Raw genomic sequence first — 18215 nt, forward strand, 5'->3', positions numbered from 1 at the left:
TGAGAGGGATAGCAAGTGCAGTGGGAACTGTGTTGCTTGTGGACTGCCTCTGGAGGGGGCACAGCAGGCTTTTTCTGAGTGCCTGAAATTAGAAGAGGCAACCGTGAGGACCGTGGCTCATTTGCACTGGAGCCCGGCCAAGGCAGTGTTCTACAGCTCAGCTCCTCTGGGAGCGGCCGGAGAAGCATCAGGCAATTGGGCAATTGTTCCCACTCTTCCCATGCAGAGGGCTTGAAAGACCCACAACGTGAGGACTCCCCCACGTTCTGACTCAGGAGAGGCGACACCCCAAAATCACCCACAAGAAACGGTCTTGCTGCAACTGCAAGAGGATTTTTATTCGAGAGCGTTCTCGGGCCCATGGTCATACACCACGCAGGGGTAGAGGACCATGGCGCGCTGAGTAGCTGAGTAAGGGGGTATTTAAAGGAAGGAACCACAATTCATGGAGGTGGGGAGGGCGTTGTTGGAAAATACCAAAAATACCAGTTAAGAGTCACAAGGAAGTATAAAGTCACAAGTGTCAGGTTATCTCTCAAGACAGTTTCTAAGAGCCCCTAACAATCTAAGAGCCCCTAAAGATAGCACATTTGCATTGCAGGTTCCAGTAATGGTCAGGGTGCCATTCTTTGAATTGAACCCAAGAAGAGGGTAGGTGGAGGAATGTCGCTATCTGTTTTATGACCAGTACCTGGAGCACTAAGCCACAAAGGCTACACTCCCAAGCCTGGGCCCAAAAGCCTTGAATTTTGTTTTTACTTTGCTATACTTTTTTAATACTTCTTCATTCCCCCCTTTTTTTTTTGTTAATAGTTCTAATCTTAGAACTAGACACTATCTTTTCTCTGACATATTTGATCCTTTAGGGCATAGTACTGTTGTCTCAAAACTAAAAGCCGCACTGCACTAATTCTTGTTCTAATAAAGGTGACTTGTCTATTTAACACACATGCACCTATAATTAAAAGCAGAAGCAAAATCAAAAGGGGTATCATAAAGGTAGAAAGTAGGGTGGTCAAGAGTACAAGATAAGGGCCTTTCCACCGGAGTCTCAAGGTTTTCTGTGCAGAGACGTCTAATGTAGCAGGTCTTCTTCTCTTGAGTAGGCCTTCTGGAGCTGCTTTTTTGCTCGCTGTCTCACTCACTGGAGCACCTTGAGCCTAGAGAACAAAGGCTGGGATAGCAGCATGTCAGCACTATGTACAGAGGCTATTTTTACCAGTGGAGGGGGCCCCCTGTAGAGTAATTCATAAGGGGGTCAGTCTAAACTGTCCAGGGGTGTTTCTAACCCTGAAGAGCAAAGGGTAGGAGAGCTATCCAATCATTAGTGCCAGTCTCCGCTGTCAATTTGGTTCTATTTATTCTCTCTACCTGTCCTGAGCTTTGGGGCCTGCATGCACAATGTAACTTTTAACTAATCTCTAATATCTTGGCCAGTCCCTGATTTACCTGGGCAACAAAGGCAGGTCCATTACCTTGGGAAGATTTCTTTTAGGATCTTCAGTCCTGGTAGGAAAAGCTTCTATCCATCTTGAAACGGTGTCTATAAACACTAACAAGTACTTGTTGCAATATCTAGCTGGCTTAATTTCTGTAAATTCTACCTCGTCATAGCACAGGCCTTGCAGCTTTTGACTATTTCTTCTGCCAAGTCAGAGAGTCCTGTAACATAGTAGTCAAAGGACCTAACCACACCTTTGAATTTCTTGGCCCCCAGGTGGGTCAAATACTGTCCAAACTTGATAGTGCTCAGGGGTGTATCTAAAGCTGGTCTCTCTGATGTCATAATAATCTTTAGTCTCCTTGACTGCCAGGATCATTGCTCCTTGAGTCACCTGTTTAGCAGTTAGATCTGCTATCTGATTTTTTTTAGCCACAGCATCTTAGGTCTTTCTCTGCAGATGTCAACAGCCCTCTTTGTCTGTATATTGCTCCGTACAGTGGCAAAAGCATACCTGCTGTCATTGTTGACTTTCCTTTTGCCATTTATGGACCTTGTCTCAAAGTCACAAGTTCAGCTTTCTGGGCCGACGTCCCTTCAGGGAGGCTGCTGGCCTAGATCACTTGCTTTCTGTCCACCACCATACTGCTGTCCCCGCCTTCTGCTTACCTTTAACCTTGAGGCTGCTGTCATCAGTGTACCAGCTCGAACCCTCAGGCCAAGGCTGATCTGATCCTTCAGATCATTTCAGCGCAGTGGTGAGTAGGTGCAGTCTCACACAGTGGGACAGCAGGTGGAATGAAGCGAAGGTCGCTCGTTCAGTCAACAAAAAGTTCTGATGTGTCACAGGAGCATTGGTAGTCATCCATCAGTCAGGGGGCTTTCAGATAATGCTTTCAAGAGCGTGGGATGCCATTACAGCCAGTTGCTGTCCCAGAGTGAGCTTATCAGCATCCTTGACAAGCAGATTATGGCAGTAATAGCTTACAGGCAAGAAAACCACCCGCTGGCAACAGGGTGTAACTTCTTGGTTAGGTAAGCCACTGGCCTTTTTCAAAGTCCCAAAGTCTGAGCAAGAACTCCTCTGGCGACCCCTGATCTCTCTTCCACATAAAGAGTGAAAGGCTTGGTTAGGTCAGGCAAAGGCTGGCCATCAAGAGGGCCTTTTTAATTTTTTAAAGGCTTTCTGGCAATCCGGGATCCACAAAACACCTCCCCTTTCTTGGTTAGGGGGTACAACAAGGCAGCTAAGGTCGCCAACCCAGGTGTCTAGAGTCTGTAGAAGCCAGCAGTACCCAAGAATTTTCTTACTTGCCTTGGTGTAGTTAGCCACTACTTCCCGTCTCGAAGGGTGTCTCTCAAATAAGTAACTTCAGTTTGACACAGCTGAGCCTTTTTAGCTGAGGCTCGGTCTTCAGTTGCCCAGGTTTCCTGTCTAGATCCTGTCTTTTTCTTTCTCTCCTATCACTGTGGCCAAGATTCTAGTCAAATTTTTCTCTTGTCTATGATCCCTCCTGTTTTCTCTTTCTTCTGCCTCCCGCCTCTCTCTCTCACACACACACACTTTCTCTGCCTCTTTCACTAGATTGCCTAACTGTCTCCCTCTTTTTTCTGAAGCTTCTTTCTGATATCGGGGGCCAACTGCCTTATGAAGGCCAGCCAGGCCACTGAGGCCTTCTGGGCTTCCGAGGTAAGATTAAAGGGAGTGAACTGCCTGAAGGCTTCCATAAGTCTTTCAAGGAACATTGAGGGAGGTTCGATCGGCCCCTGCATTACCTCTTACCTTAGCCAAATTAGTGGGCCCATCTTGAGGCACCTTGGAGACCAGAGCCTGGCGTTAGATTTTCAAGCTCTCCTTACCTTCAGCCATGTCGCAGTCGCAACTGGGGCAAGTCAAAAGGAATCCCATGTCGATCTCATTTTGTAGCTGTGTAGACCTCCGTTGGCTTCCGGGCCATTTTTCTAGCTTCTAACAGAATTCTCTCTCGCTCTTCGGTTGTTAAGAGCATCTGCAACAGCTGTTGATAATCATCTCAAGTAGGCTGATGAGAAAACATAAGGAACTCTACCAACCCTGTGAGGCGTTGGGGATCCTGAGAAAGGGGGTGGTTAGTTTTTCAGTTATAAATACCAACAGAGGAAAATGACCAGTACTGAAGGGTTTAAAGTTTGGGCGGGTCCACCAGAGTCCGCCCGGACTCTGTGCTCTGCAGTTCCATGTACCCGCAGCGGTCCGCCTCTCGACACCCCGAGGGGTTTAGGGTTCCCTCGGCAGCTGGGGTTGAGGCTGTGGATAAGGGGAAGGTTGTGGACTAGGCCACTCAGGAGGCTTCATAGATTTTGGAGGAGCCGAATTGGCTGGTGGCTGCGATTTGGGAGAAACCTTTAATTTCTCTTGTAACATAAGAGTACAACCACAATTTTGAGTAGCAAAACCCAATTTTAACAGTGAAAACAATCTAGTTTTTTCTTTAAAAATGAACTCCAAAAACATTACTTGCTACAAATTTTGGTGGCCTGTTCCTGCACACAAACACAAGAAGGTGTAGCTGCCAATATTTCAAAAAGACACTACCCTAAATCTTATCTTTTATAAATCGGATTTCTAGGATAAGAATTACATAGAATATTACTCAATTTAGGCGTATCTTTAGAGACCTGTTCCCATGGATTGTCTCATGCTGCATGTTGTAGTTCTAAATTACTCTAACCCAGAGTTACCAGTTTTAAGTCAACTTTTTGTTACCAATGTTACAAATTTTTAATCATAACTAATAACTTATGAGCCACTAATCTATAACCAAGACATATAAAAACATATTTATACTTTTGAAACTATTTAGAAACAAAAATGAAATGGCCGCATACATTTGCTCATTTAAACCAAACAAAATTCTTAATTTTTCTAGCTGTAATTTCAAGAGAGGAGCACCTTGTCACCTGATGAATCTAATTATCACAAGCACAGAGATTTTTGTAGAACTTGAGAAGCTGCTGGTCCTTATAAGAGCAGCGTTTATAATCAGCTCCTAGCAGGGCTTCTCTAGCCACACTAGATTCCTAACTACAGGTGCAAGGCCCCAAAGACCAATTAATACTGTTTATTTTATTTTATTTTTTACCAAATTATCCCCAGATAGTCGGAGAGTACTGCTTTTCTCAAAACCCATTCTCTCACATCTCAGGTGTAAACTATCTCTAGTCAGGGTATAAAGCACCTATGAGAATTACCTTTGCTTTTCTAGATTTTCACATAGCTCTAAACACATACACAAAAACACATAAAACAGAAACCAACAGAGCCAGACACATTTGACCCTTTCTTGTCCTCTACAAGCAGGCAAGAGAATTAGACGATTTTGGAGGGGGAAGCTTCCGCTTCAACAGAACTCGGTCCCTCTGACCGATCCGGAGACGGCCAGGCGTCCCTGGCTCTCCTTACCTCCCAGGGCGTCCCCCAGGGCCACAGCCTGTGGTCCTCCTAGCACGTCTGCCGACCACAGTCCTCCGGTCCTTACGGCCCAAAAGGACAGCTGCAAATACCGACCGCGCGCGCATTTCAGACCCCATCACCCCATCGTCTACAAACACCAGCATCCATTTCTACCTAGACGACCAAAACCAGAGAAGCACACTTGTTCCTCACTCTGCCAGGTGTAAAACCAAGGCACGAGGTGGGACTCGAACCCACGATCTCGCAACCCGAAAACCAAGACACAAATTTCACTCTGCCAGGTGTAAAACCAAGGCACGAGGTGGGACTCGAACCCACGATCTCGCAACCCGAAAACCAAGACACAAATTTCACTCTGCCAGGTGTAAAACCAAGGCACGAGGTGGGACTCGAACCCACGATCTCGCAACTCGAAAACCAAGACACAAATTTAATAAACTCAGATGGATCCGAACTCAGACTTCGCCATGCTTCAGAAACATAGGACAAGACATAAATAACCCAACACAACAAGCACATGTTCCAATGTTCGTTTCAGAAAACAGACACTCAAAACAGAGACACCGGCCGGCACACACACAAGAGGGGATCCCCATACCTCCAAGTCGGTTCTCGGGTGTGAGGGGTGGTCGCGTTTCCCGGCCAATGCACCAAATGAAAGACCCACAACGTGAGGACTCCCCCACGTTCTGACTCAGGAGAGGCGACACCCCAAAATCACCCACAAGAAACGGTCTTGCTGCAACTGCAAGAGGATTTTTATTCGAGAGCGTTCTCGGGCCCATGGTCATACACCACGCAGGGGTAGAGGACCATGGCGCGCTGAGTAGCTGAGTAAGGGGGTATTTAAAGGAAGGAACCACAATTCATGGAGGTGGGGAGGGCGTTGTTGGAAAATACCAAAAATACCAGTTAAGAGTCACAAGGAAGTATAAAGTCACAAGTGTCAGGTTATCTCTCAAGACAGTTTCTAAGAGCCCCTAACAATCTAAGAGCCCCTAAAGATAGCACATTTGCATTGCAGGTTCCAGTAATGGTCAGGGTGCCATTCTTTGAATTGAACCCAAGAAGAGGGTAGGTGGAGGAATGTCGCTATCTGTTTTATGACCAGTACCTGGAGCACTAAGCCACAAAGGCTACACTCCCAAGCCTGGGCCCAAAAGCCTTGAATTTTGTTTTTACTTTGCTATACTTTTTTAATACTTCTTCAGGCTCACTCCATATATTAGAATATTTTACAGAGCCTCCTCCCCACCACATGATGATCAGCTGAATCAAGAAAACTTTACTGTCTCGGGGCTGGGAGGTGGGGGGCTGGGATAGATACCCCAGGCAGTAAGATGCTTGCCCTATAAATTTAATCCCCAGAGCCCATGGACAAAAGGATAAAGAAAAAGCCAGCACTGGAGAGGTAGAGACAGGTGCAACATTAGGGCTTGTTGTCTGGCCAGCCAGCCTGGCCTAATTGGCAAGCTCAACGCCCTCCCTGTCTCAAAAAACAAAACAAAATAAAACAAAACTAGGTCAATGGTACTTAAGGAATGACACCTGAGGTTGACCTCTGGCCTCCACCCACATAGACATGTGCACCTGAACACATACACAATTTTTTTTTTTTTTTGGTTTTTTTTTTGAGACAGGGTTTCTCTGTATAGCCCTGGCTGTCCTAGAACTCACTTTGTAGACCAGGCTGGCCTCGAACTCAGATATCCACCTGCCTCTGCCCCCCAAGTGCTGGGATTAAAGGCTTACGCCACCACTGCCCCGGCCACACACAATTTTAAATGTCAAAACACTGCTACAAAATCAGCAATATCACTAAGGACATGTCAAACCCTCTGCAGTATGTATCACAGTATCCAGGGTCCATTCTGAGGTTTAAAAACTCACTCCTTTATCATGTTGTTGTTGTTGTTTCAAGACAGGTTTCTCTGTGTAGCCCTGGCTGTCCTGGAACTCACTCTGTAGACCAGGTCCTTTACCATCTTACTATTGATTTTTTTTCTCTAAGGCAGGGTCTCCCGGTAGCTCAGGCTCACCTCGGTCTTGTTATCTAGCCAGGACAACCTGTAGCTTCTGGTTCTCTTGCCTCTGCCTCCTTAGCTGTCTGTAGTTACAGGGATGCACTGTGATGCCTGGTTTATTTGCTGCTGGGAACCAAACCTGGGACCTTGTCTGAAGGCTAGAGAATCACTCTACCAATTGAGCCACATCCCTTTTTGAGACTTTTGCTCACTATGTTGCCTGGGGCAACTTTAAATTTCTGTGTTAAAGTGATCCTCCTTTGGGAGGCAGAGGCAGGTGGATTTCTGAGTTTGAGGCCAGCCTGGTCTACAGAGTGAGTTCCAGGATAGCCAGGGCTACACAGAGAAACCCTGTCTCAAAAAAAAAAAAAAAAAAAAAGGTGATCCTCCTGCCTCAGCCTCCCAAATAGGTGGGACTATAAGAAAGAAAGCCCAGCTTACCAAATCTTTACAGGCCTCCTGCTTTGGCCCAGGGTCAGGCCTGCAGATGGTGATATCTTTGGAGGTTATAAACATCATTCCAGTAGACCAAGAAATGGGCGTTTTCTGATTGGCCATTTGCTCTGTGTATGTTCCTCAGTTAGCTAAACATTTCCAATCCAGACCTATAAATAGATCTAACCATCAACTCAAGAGAATAGTTCTCAAACAAAGCTGACTGTGGGTGGCAACTGGCAGACTCTTAGCAGTGGCTGTGATCTCAGCAACCATGCTTCACTGCCCTCAAAAGACCTGAGTTAGAGCCACTTCCTGTGATCGCTGGATAGCTACCCTCATGCTAAAAAAAAAAAAAAAAAAAAAAAGCTTTATTTTATTTCATTTTTAGTTAACTCAACATTTACCATCAACTCAGGGTAGAAAATTCCACATGGCCATTCCTGTTTCTGCCTCTCAGAATTTTCTCACCTCACTTTATTTATTTTATTTCAGCTTGAGTGCACGAATGCACACCAAGTGCATGCAGATGCTCTCTGAGGCCATCAGGCCAGCCCCTGGAGCTGCTATGAGTGACCCAATGTGGGTACAAACCCAGGTCCCTTGCAAGAGCATCAAGTGCTCTAACTGCTGAGCCACTGCTCCAGCCCAGTCCCAACACCTTTTTTGTTTTGGTTTGGTTTGGTTTTTGAGACAGGGTTTCTCTGTGTAGCCTTGGCTGTCCTTGAACTCACTCTGTAGACCAGGCTGGCCTCAAACACAGAAATCCGCCTGTCTCTGCCTCCCAAGTGCTGGGATTAAAGGTGTGTGCCACCACTGCCCAGCCCCAACACCTTTTTAAAAAACAAAAACAAAAACAAAAAAAACATAAGGCAGAGACTCTTATGGCCCAGGATGTCTTTAAGCTTGTGTGATGTTAAAGCTGGCCTTGAACTTCTGATCCTCCTGCCTGTCTCTCCAAAGCACTAGGATTACAAGTATGTTACAGGTATATTACAGGTATGTTACAGGCATGTCCTACCTTATTAGGCTTCTCCATATTCCATCCTTGTGGAATTCACCAGAAGAACATACAAACTACAAAATAAGTCAATATTCATTTATTTTAAAATAAATCTGGGGGCTGGTGAGATGGCTCAGTGGGTAAGAGCACCCGACTGCTCTTCCGAAGGTCTGGAGTTCAAATCCCAGCAACCACATGGTGGCTCACAACCATCCGTAACGAGATCTGACTCCCTCTTCTGGAGCGTCTGAAGACAGCTACAGTGTACTTACATACAATCAATAAATAAATCTTTAAAAAAATAAAAATAATAAAAATAAAAATAAATAAATAAATAAATCTGGCCAGGTGTGGTGGCATACGCCTTTAATCCCCAGCACTTGGGAGGCAGAGACAGGCCGATTTCTGAGTTTGAGGCTAGCCTGGTCTACAGAGTGAGTTCTAGGACAGCCAGGGCTATACAGAGAAACCCTGTCTCCAAAAATAAAAAATAAAATAAAAAATAAGTCAGTCTCCCAAAGGGTGCTATATCTAGGAGGTAGAATTGTGCTTTAGGAACAAATAAAAAACTACAGAAGTATTAATACCAAGCCAGACATGGTAGCCACCTGCAACCCTACTTGCTTCAGAGGCTGAGGTATGAAGATCATGCATTTGACTCTAGCCTGGGCTACAGGTAGACCCTGTAGACCTGTCTCAGAGATTGACATAGACAGAGACTAACACTAAATATGACTCTAGGCACTAGGATGTATCAATCAATTGGTGTATTTTTTTATTTTATTTATTATTATATATAAGTACACTGTATCTGTCTTCAGACACACCAGAAGAGGGCGTCAGATTCCATTACGGATGGTTGTGAGCCACCATGTGGTTGCTGGGATTTGAACTCAGGACCTTTGGAAGAGCAATCAGTGCTCTTACCTGCCAAGCCATCTCTCCAGCCCCCCAATTGGTGTATTTTAAGGCCCCTGCAGTTCTAGGTTTTATTCCCTAGAGAGATTAGGCTGGACCACACTAATGCTAGGGACTGAGGGTGGGGCAGGGTGGAGCATTCCGGGTGCTGGATGAGGCTCTAGCCTGCAGAATCTGAACTGAAGTGAAAAAGAGACATCCTCCCCAGAGGGAGTGGTGTGAAGGAGAAACCTGGAAGTGGGAGGCTTGAAAGTAGCTGTGGGAACCTAATGGGGAAAGGAAGTGGGGTTACCATGGCAACGAGCATCTCCTGCTGCGCATGCTGGGCCGTGCTCTTGTCCCTCTTCTTTACCTGTGATAACTCAGTAGACCTTTACTACAACTCAGCTTGAAAGCAAAGGGAAACTGGGGCTCAGACACTGAAGTACTCGGCCAATCCAGAATCCTAAAGGAACCCAAGTTCACCATCCTCACAGCCTGATGTTGCGCAAGGCCATGACCTGAAGCAGATTGCAGGCTGAAGATCAAGGAGCGGATTTAGTAAGCGATGATTTGAGCTGTCAGAAAGATGAGCCTGGTGGAATGCTATGATCTTGAACATGGTGTTTATGCCATGGGTCAAGTGATGAATCACAGATTTGTTGATGTGGTATCTCCTGGGTGTGGAACAGGTGTCTGTAAGGTGAGCCTCTAGGAGCTCAGGTGGACCAAGTTAAGATAAAAAGGACCATTCCTGTAGCCTGCTGGGGAACCTGTCCTTGACCCATAGACTCCAAGCTACAGAAGCTCTCTCGAAACTTGACTTAAGGAGACTTGCCTGGTTTTGTTTGGTTGGTTTGGTTTTGTTTTTGAGACTGGGTTCACTCTTAGTCCAGGCTGCCCCAGATCTATCTCGTGGCGATCCTTCTGCCTGGGCTTCTCAAGTGTCAGGATTATAGGTGTGAGACACTGTACTGTACCCAGTTTTCACCATGGTCTTGAGGAGAAGGGCAGCTAGCAGAAAATGTCACGAGTGCCATCCCTCCCCCACACTCCAGTCATCCCTCCCCCGCACTCCATCAAGTCTGACTCTTCACCTAGGAAGGCAGCTGCCCCCACCCTGTCCTCATTGTCTCTAGCCCAGCTTGTTGCACCAGCCTGGCCTCCTCACTACATTTCACCCTATACACCCGTCCAGGCCTCCCGGCTCTCCCTGCATCAGCCCACTCAGCTCAGAAACCTTCATGGGGTAGGTCACCAGTTTCTATCCACCACACCCAAACTCTCCAGACTGTGGTCTTAAACTCTCTGGTTTCTCTGCTGCCTCTCCAGCCTCCTCCAGTCCTCTCTTCCTTGGATTTTGCCTCAAACTTCCTGTACCCATGAGCATTGCCCTGTGTTGGGGATGCACTCTGTCATTCCTCCCTGCCACTGTGACCAAGGATACAACTGAGATCACTTCCTGAGAAACCTTCTGTGTGTCCTTCAGTTGCTGCAGCACTGAGACTTCCAAAGTTCCCTGGGAGGTCTGGGCTGGGTGTCCCACAGGCTTCATTTGCATATGTGCGGACTGGGAGCTGAAAGGTTCAGAGAGCCTCTTGCTTCTGTTCTTTGCTACTCAGGCAAGGCAGGCAGCGAGTGAGCTCTTGTTCTGCTTGAAGTTACAGTATCTGTCTCCTCTGGTCTTGAGGCGAGCGAGCGTGGGTATAGGCACCCACCAGGTGAGAGACAGTAGACTAAAATACTCCCCAAGATACAGAGACATCAAATTCTTTTAGAGAGAGCTAAAAATGTGTAAACGGTACCATTACTGCTCCTGCTCCCTCTGTGAGTCCAGTCAGCCCGCAGATTTGGAGTTTGCCTAGCCAGCCACCTCCCAGGCTTCAGCGTTGACGGAGAGATGAAGTTTGGCTTTGCCATGTTGCAATATCCTAATCCACTGCCTCCAGCCTTGGGCGAGTGGCTATCACAGCCCTGGTGACTGGGATTGGAGCCCATCTAATTTAAAGTTTTGTTTTGTGTTTTTGTCTTTTCGAGACTGGGTTTCTCTGTGTAGCCCTGGCTGTCCTGGCACTCACTTTGTAGACCAGGCTGGCCTCGAACTCAGAAATCCACCTGCCTCTGCCTCCCGAGTGCTGGGATTAAAGGCGTGCGCCACCACGCCCGGCTTGATTTAAAGTTTTAAAGTTGCACCTATGACTGGATTGTTTCTGCTCAGTCGGGTCCCTCCACCCTCAGGCTCGATTTTGTTTTTGAATTTACAGAAATGACTGGCTGGGCTGTGTTTTAAAAGGACAGACTTGACCTTGTTCTTTGAATACTCTTTTGCCCTTCTGCTAACCCAGGAGCCTCACAGAGCTACAGACCACTCCTTTCAGTAGTTGGGGGGGGCGGGGCGGGGAGTGGGTGGAGGCAAAGAATTCCCCCAGCCCCATCCCCAGCCTAGGTCAGGATGAAAGTCACTGTGAGGCAGGGTGTCCTGTGAACAGAGTGACATTTGGGGGATTTCTGTGGGGTTGCAAGGGTAGCCTCCAAATCTGAGGCTGGAAACCACTCCCTCCAAGTGTGCCCCTGAGCCGCCCCAGGCAAGATGCTTACATGCTTTTAAAGACGCGGGCTGCAGCTGGGCCCTGTTGCAGGGCTTGACCTCTTGACCTCCTGTGAGACTGATAACACAGGACTTGTTCAGACAGTAAACCCAGGAATAGCCCCTGAGGGACAGACTCTCCCCTCGTTCACAGGAGAGGAACAGTCTCTCCTGGGAGTGTTTATAGCCCTGTGGGCACAGGAGAGCCGGGCTAAGCACTTGGTGCTGCCCAGCTAGTTTAACATAAGCAGCACCTGCCCATGCTGTCTGCTCTCAAGTCAGTCCCTCCAGGACCTTAGGGCTTCCTGCCTGCCACAAAAGAGCCCAGTGGATCTTCCTATGGGTCCCCCAGATAGAGGAGTGAGGGGACGTTTGATCTCCGTGGGTTCAGTCTGGGGAACCCTGTTCCTTCCAGTTTTGCTGATCTTCCGTAGAAACCAGATCATAGCCGGGATCTGGTGCTTCTGGCCACTCTCATGCCAAGTGTTCCTGAGTTTCGGCCCTGCTCCTCATCCTTCAGTATTGATGCATTTGCTCTTTAAGTCAGACGCTCTCCATTTTCTAGCTCCATGAGAGCACGTTAATCAACAGCAGACAGTTTCAGATCTGAGATTATTAGTCCTGATCCTCAGCTCCCTATGGACAGCCTTGCCCACCTGCAACCCGGGGCATTTGGAGAGATTTGTACTCCAGATGATACAGCCTGGCCAGTGAGCAAAGGCAGGACTGTGCGCAAACTTCTTGTGCTTACTTTTTCCATTCTGAGTCCCTGGATCTCTAGATAGAGAGAACGAGGTGAGTCTAGACCCTTAGAGTTAGAAAGAAAGAAAGAAAGAAAGAAAGAAAGAAAGAAAGAAAGAAAGAAAGAAAGAAAGAAAGAAAGAAAGAAAGCCTTTGTGTTGCCGGGCACACAGATGTCGCACGCCTTCAATCCCAGCACTTGGGAGGCAGAGGCAGGCAGATTTCTGAGTTCGAGGCCAGCCTGGTCTACAGAGGTCCAGGACAGCCAGGGCTACACAGAGAAACCCTGTCTCGAAAAAACAACAAAAAAACCAAAACAACAACAAAAAACCAAAACAGAAGTTGAGCATCCCTAATAAGACTTTAGATCTGTGGGAGAGACGGGCGTTCAGGGAGTACAGAGGCAGGCATTAGGAAAAAGGCTTTCTGTGTCACATGTCATTCCAACACTCCCCAGGCTTCCATGCTGGGAAAAAAATCATGGGTTCTGGTTCCAGCAGAAGCCGGGCTGAGCGCAGAGGGTCTGACAGCCTCTGCTCAGAGGAATCCCGGGATGAGCCACTCCCCCGGCTTCTCTGACACCAAGGGCTAAGGTTTCTGGGAGTTCCAAATGGCTACTTGTTCTCTGAGGGTGTAAGACAGTGTCTGTCAAAGCCAGGCATTAAAACTGAAGGGCCTGGCAAGCCCTCGCTCAGCCGTCCGTCCCCAGTCCTGACTGACAAGCGAGACCCCTCTTCTCTTTGAACAGCCTGCTTCTGAGAGGATGAGGCTGATGAGAAAAGGGGAAGGGGGAGAGCTCAGAGCAGTCAAAGCATTTTCTCATTAAGTGGCCAGAGGCAAAGATTCCAAGGAGCTAAGCTTTGTGATGAAAGGGGAGCAGGGAGGGACAGCCTGTCAGGGATGGGGGTGGGGGCTGACAAGGGGCAGGGGAGAGACAATCAGGGTGCAACCCGAGGGGCGGGCTGCCCTCATCTCAGGCCCTCACACGCCCACTGTGCCTCCTGACTCAGCACCCACAGGACTCTGCAAACCAGTTCTGTTATATCATCCTAACAGTCTGGCAGATGTGCTGCCAGACCCATTTTATAGACAGGGAAACTGAGGTTCGAAGTGTCTGATTCACTTTCAGGGGTCAAGTAGTTCCCATCACACATGGAAAAGTATCAGAGATACCATGAAGGAAGTCCAAGTGTCTAATAATAATGGAAGCACTGAGTCAGAAAAAGTGATGGGGCAGCAGTAAGGAACAGGCACACTGCTGAGACCAGGAGACATAGACACAGGCTGCAAAGAACAGGCTCTGCAAGAAGCCCAGGAGAGGAGAACAGATCAGAGCTTGGCTGGCTCCCAGGGCCTGGTTTAGGGTCATGGGAGGAAGATTATCAGGTAGACAGTTAATTGCTTCTCAGTCTTTTGGAGAAGGTCAAGTGTAGGAACACAGGGCCTGCCGAGAGCACTGCTCCTGGGCATCTGTAAGCTTCCTGTTTGCACAGGACAAGATCAAAAGGGTAGGACTCTGGCTAGCATTCAGTCTCTTGGGACACGATTCTCCATTTCCCGTTTATCTTTCCCACGGCTCTTCTCACTCTCTCCTGTGACATATGTCCGTATTTATGTCTCTTTCCCATGAAAGTGTAGCAGCGTGTAAGTGTCGTCATAGTTTGGATTTTTTCCTGCCCTGTCTGCTTCCGGATCCCAGCATCTCTCCCCTACGCACACGGTGCTTAGTGAATGTTCAATAAACGTTTGTGGAATGATTGAGCATGTGACAGGAACTTCACAGCACGGTCTCCAGGCTCCCGGGACTGCACAGCCTGCTGATTCTGCTTTGCAGCGTGGCAGCCTTGCCTTTCGGAGCGACTCCCCTCAGCTCCTTGTCCTGCAGGCTGAACAAGCTAGCTGAGCATGTGTGAGGACCCCAGCAGGCAGGATCAAAGTCAGAACCCTGCCCTCTGCTTACACATGAAGAACAAGTGAAAGGAGAAGTCACGGGAACAATGAACAAATGTAGACGTTGGTCAACCCTCTTCTCTTTTTTTAAAGCTGATTAAAAGAAAACCCAAGCAAAGGCGAGGGTGTTCCTGTTCCTCCTACAGTGCCTATGAAAGGGGGGATTACAGAGCCCCCAACCTCCCAATGCTGCTGTCTGAAAATTTAGGTGAGGACCCCCAAGCAATCACATGTCATGATTTTTATTTTTCAACAGCTTTCAACTCTGAAGGGTGAGTTCCTATTACATCTAAGGTTAACTATTTGCTCTGGCGGAGATCTGCCTGGAGCAAAGAGAAGATTCCATCTTCCAGGGTGTCTTCAGAAGGTCTTGGTCATCAAAGCCATCCCGAAAAGCCCTCTGACTTCTAAGTGAGGGCCAGCAATGCCCCTGATCTGATGTTTGATGGGCAGGAGGTTGGTTTTACATTAAACACACGTGACTGCAGGAATGCTCTCCTGCACAGCTTGCTCACTGCGTTCTAATCCAGGGTGTGCCCAGCGGGTTTCTGCCTGCTTATAACACTGGGGCCATCGTCACCTCACCATTTCAAACAAGGTTAGATTTGCAGACGTCTCCTCTTTCCTGGCTGCATGTGGCACAGTATGTGAGTTACAGTAGTCCATTTAAGAAGTCCTGCTTAGTTGGGTAGTGGCGCATCCCTTTAATCCCAGCAGACAGGGAAGTGCAGCACTGCCAGCTGATTCTGCTGGCAGCATGTCAGGCAGCCTTGTCTTTCCTATTGGACTCTCTCAGTGCCTTGTCCTAGGTTTGAAACTTAACACACACATGACCGTGTACACATACCTCTGCACAGACAATTCCCCACCCCACCCCCCAGAAACAGTCCCTGCCCTTGGGAACATAATCTTAGAAGCAAAACCAGGTTCCTATTATTTCAACACATATTTATTAAGTACCAAGCGTGAAGAAATAGAAAAGAAACGAGTTCTCATCCTTATGTAGTTGATAAGACAGTCGGTGGGTAATGCAGATAATTAGCACACAATGGTACAGGGCATTAATTAATCACACTGTGATTACTTCAAAGAACTACAGAAGACCAAGAGAGTCAATTACAAAGGACGGTGTTGGAAAGTCAATTATCAGGAACAGGCTTGCTGAATCAATAGGAAAACCAGAGAGCAAGCTAAGAAGAAGATTGAGGGGGAGAGAAGGTGTGTGGGGGGGTAATGTCATTGTGGGTATGTGTGGGGGAAGGGGGGATGTCAGTGCAGATATGTGGGGGGGAGGTGGGGGGATGTCAGTACAGGTATGTGTGGGGGAGGTTGGGGGATGTCAGTGTGGGTATGTGTGGGGGAGGTGGGGGATGTCAGTGTGGGTATGTGTAGGGGAGGTGGGGGGATGTCAGTGTGGGTATGTGTGGGGGAGGTGGGGGATGTCAGTGTGGGTATGTGTAGGGGAGGTGGGGGGATGTCAGTGGGGGTATGTGTAGGGGAGGTGGGGGATGTCAGTGTGGGTATGTGTGGGGGAGGGGGCATGTCAGTTTGGGTACATGTGGGGGGAGGGGGGATGTCAGTGCAGGTATATGTGGGGGAGGTGGGGGGGATGTCAGAGGCAGTGCTCAGGGGTCAGTGGGTGTCAGAAGGGCTCAGGTCTAAGAGAGGCAAGACCCACTTGGAGGCTGGGCTTTCCTCAAAGCTGGGCAGGGTGAGCCAGGAGCTGAGGTGAGAACAAGTCATTTCTCTTGTGAGAATTGCTATGTTGAAATAGTTGGGGGGTGGGGAGACATCCTTTCTCTTTCTTTCCTTCCTTCTTCCTTTCTTTTGTTTCTCTGTTTTTTTTTTTTTTTTCAAGGGAGGGTTTCTCCATGTAGTCCTGGTTGTCCTAGATCTCTCTCTGTAGACCAGGCTGGCCTGGAACTCAGAGAGATCTTCTTGCCTCTGCCTCCCTAATGCTGGGATTAAAGATGTGCACAGCCATCACCGCCCGGCTTTATTTTATTTTTACGAGCTTGTTTCTTGCTGATCAAGAATATTTATTGTACCAGGTGTGGTGGTGCACTCCATTAATCCCACCATTCTGGAGGCAGAGGCAGTTGGGTCTATGAGTTTGAGGCCAGCCAGAGATACATCGAGAGACACTGTATGGGAGCTTGGGGGGAGTGAGAATATTTAAGTATAGTGTACATCCTATAATCCAGATTTGAAGCTGAGATGGAGTACCTGGATTTCCCACTATTATTGCTGCTTCTTCTGATGGACAGGCCAGTATTAAGTGCCTTGCCTCAAAATTAGCCTGAGCGCTGAATGCTGCTTTGGTCCTGGACCTGCCTCTCTCTTAAACCATAATATTCTCTACCGACTTTTTTTTTTTTAAAGATTTACTTATTGTATATATGTATGTGAGTCCACTGTCTCTGCCTTCAGACACACCAGGAGAGGGTGCCTACCGGATCCCATTACAGATGGTTGTGAGGCACCACCATGTGGTTGCTGGGAATTGAACTCAGGACCTCTGGAAGAGCAGTCAGTGCTCTTAACCATCGAGCCATCTCTCCAGCCCCCGACATTCTTTTCTGGGAGTTGGAGGTGGACACTCTACAAATCACACCCCACCCCCAGCATTACCATTTAACAGAAGAGAAGCTCCAGGTCAGAATTACCACCTGTCTCCATCACACAGGCGGTGAGCGTGTGTGCCAGGCCTCCAAAGAAGAGAGAGCTATCTGGCTCTGTGTGTGTGTGTGTGTGTGTGTGTGTGTGTGTGTGTGTGTGTGTGTGTGTGTGTATGTGTAAGTTTGTGTTCATTCAACTCCTCCCCAGAGACAGCATTGTGAAGGAACTCTCACATAATGTGAGGTTCTAGAAGTAAGTGGACATCTTGGATCTGTTAAGAGTCAGGCTCCCCCTGCTGGTCAGGTGGATAGAACACAGCAGGTGTCCATCCTGATGAGAAAGAATCCTGTGTGCCCTCTAAGGACGCCAACATTTGCCCACATAGATATCGGTCTGGTCATATAAGACTGCAGGGTGGTAGCCGGGCGTGGTGGCGCATGCCTTTAATCCCAGCACTTGGGAGGCAGAGGCAGGCGGATTTCTGAGTTCGAGGCCAGCCTGGTCTACAGAGTGAGTTCCAGGACAGCCAGGACTACACAGAGAAACCCTGTCTCGAAAAACCAAAAAAAAAAAAAAAAAAAAAAGACTGCAGGGTGAGCCGGGCGGTGGTGGTGCACACCTTTAATCTCAGTACTTGGGAGGCAGAGGCAGGTGGATTTCTGAGTTCGAGGCCAGCCTGGTGTACAGAGTGAGTTCCAGGACAACCAGGTCTATACAGAGAAACCCTGCCTCGAAAACAAACAAACAAACAAACAAACAAACAAAAGACTGCCAAGTGGTCTGGTGTGAAATAGTAAAGGTAGATAGATGGTCAGTCCTTTAAGACATTTGGCAGGAAGGCCAAATCTGCAACAACATTTTAGACTCCATTGTCCTTAACACATGCAAGCACTGTCACAGTTGAGAATCCAGATTGTTACCCATACATTCAATAAGAATCAGTTAAAGGGGCCTAGCAAACACAGAAGTGGATGCTCACAGTCAGCTATTGGATGGGCCCCCAATGGAGGAGCTAGAGAAAGTAACCAAGGAGCTAAAGGGATCTGCAACCCTATAGGTGGAAC

Source organism: Mus caroli, unplaced genomic scaffold (assembly GCF_978045245.1).
Source record: "Mus caroli unplaced genomic scaffold, Mus_caroli_1 scaffold_2, whole genome shotgun sequence".
Classification (NCBI taxonomy): domain Eukaryota; kingdom Metazoa; phylum Chordata; class Mammalia; order Rodentia; family Muridae; genus Mus; species Mus caroli.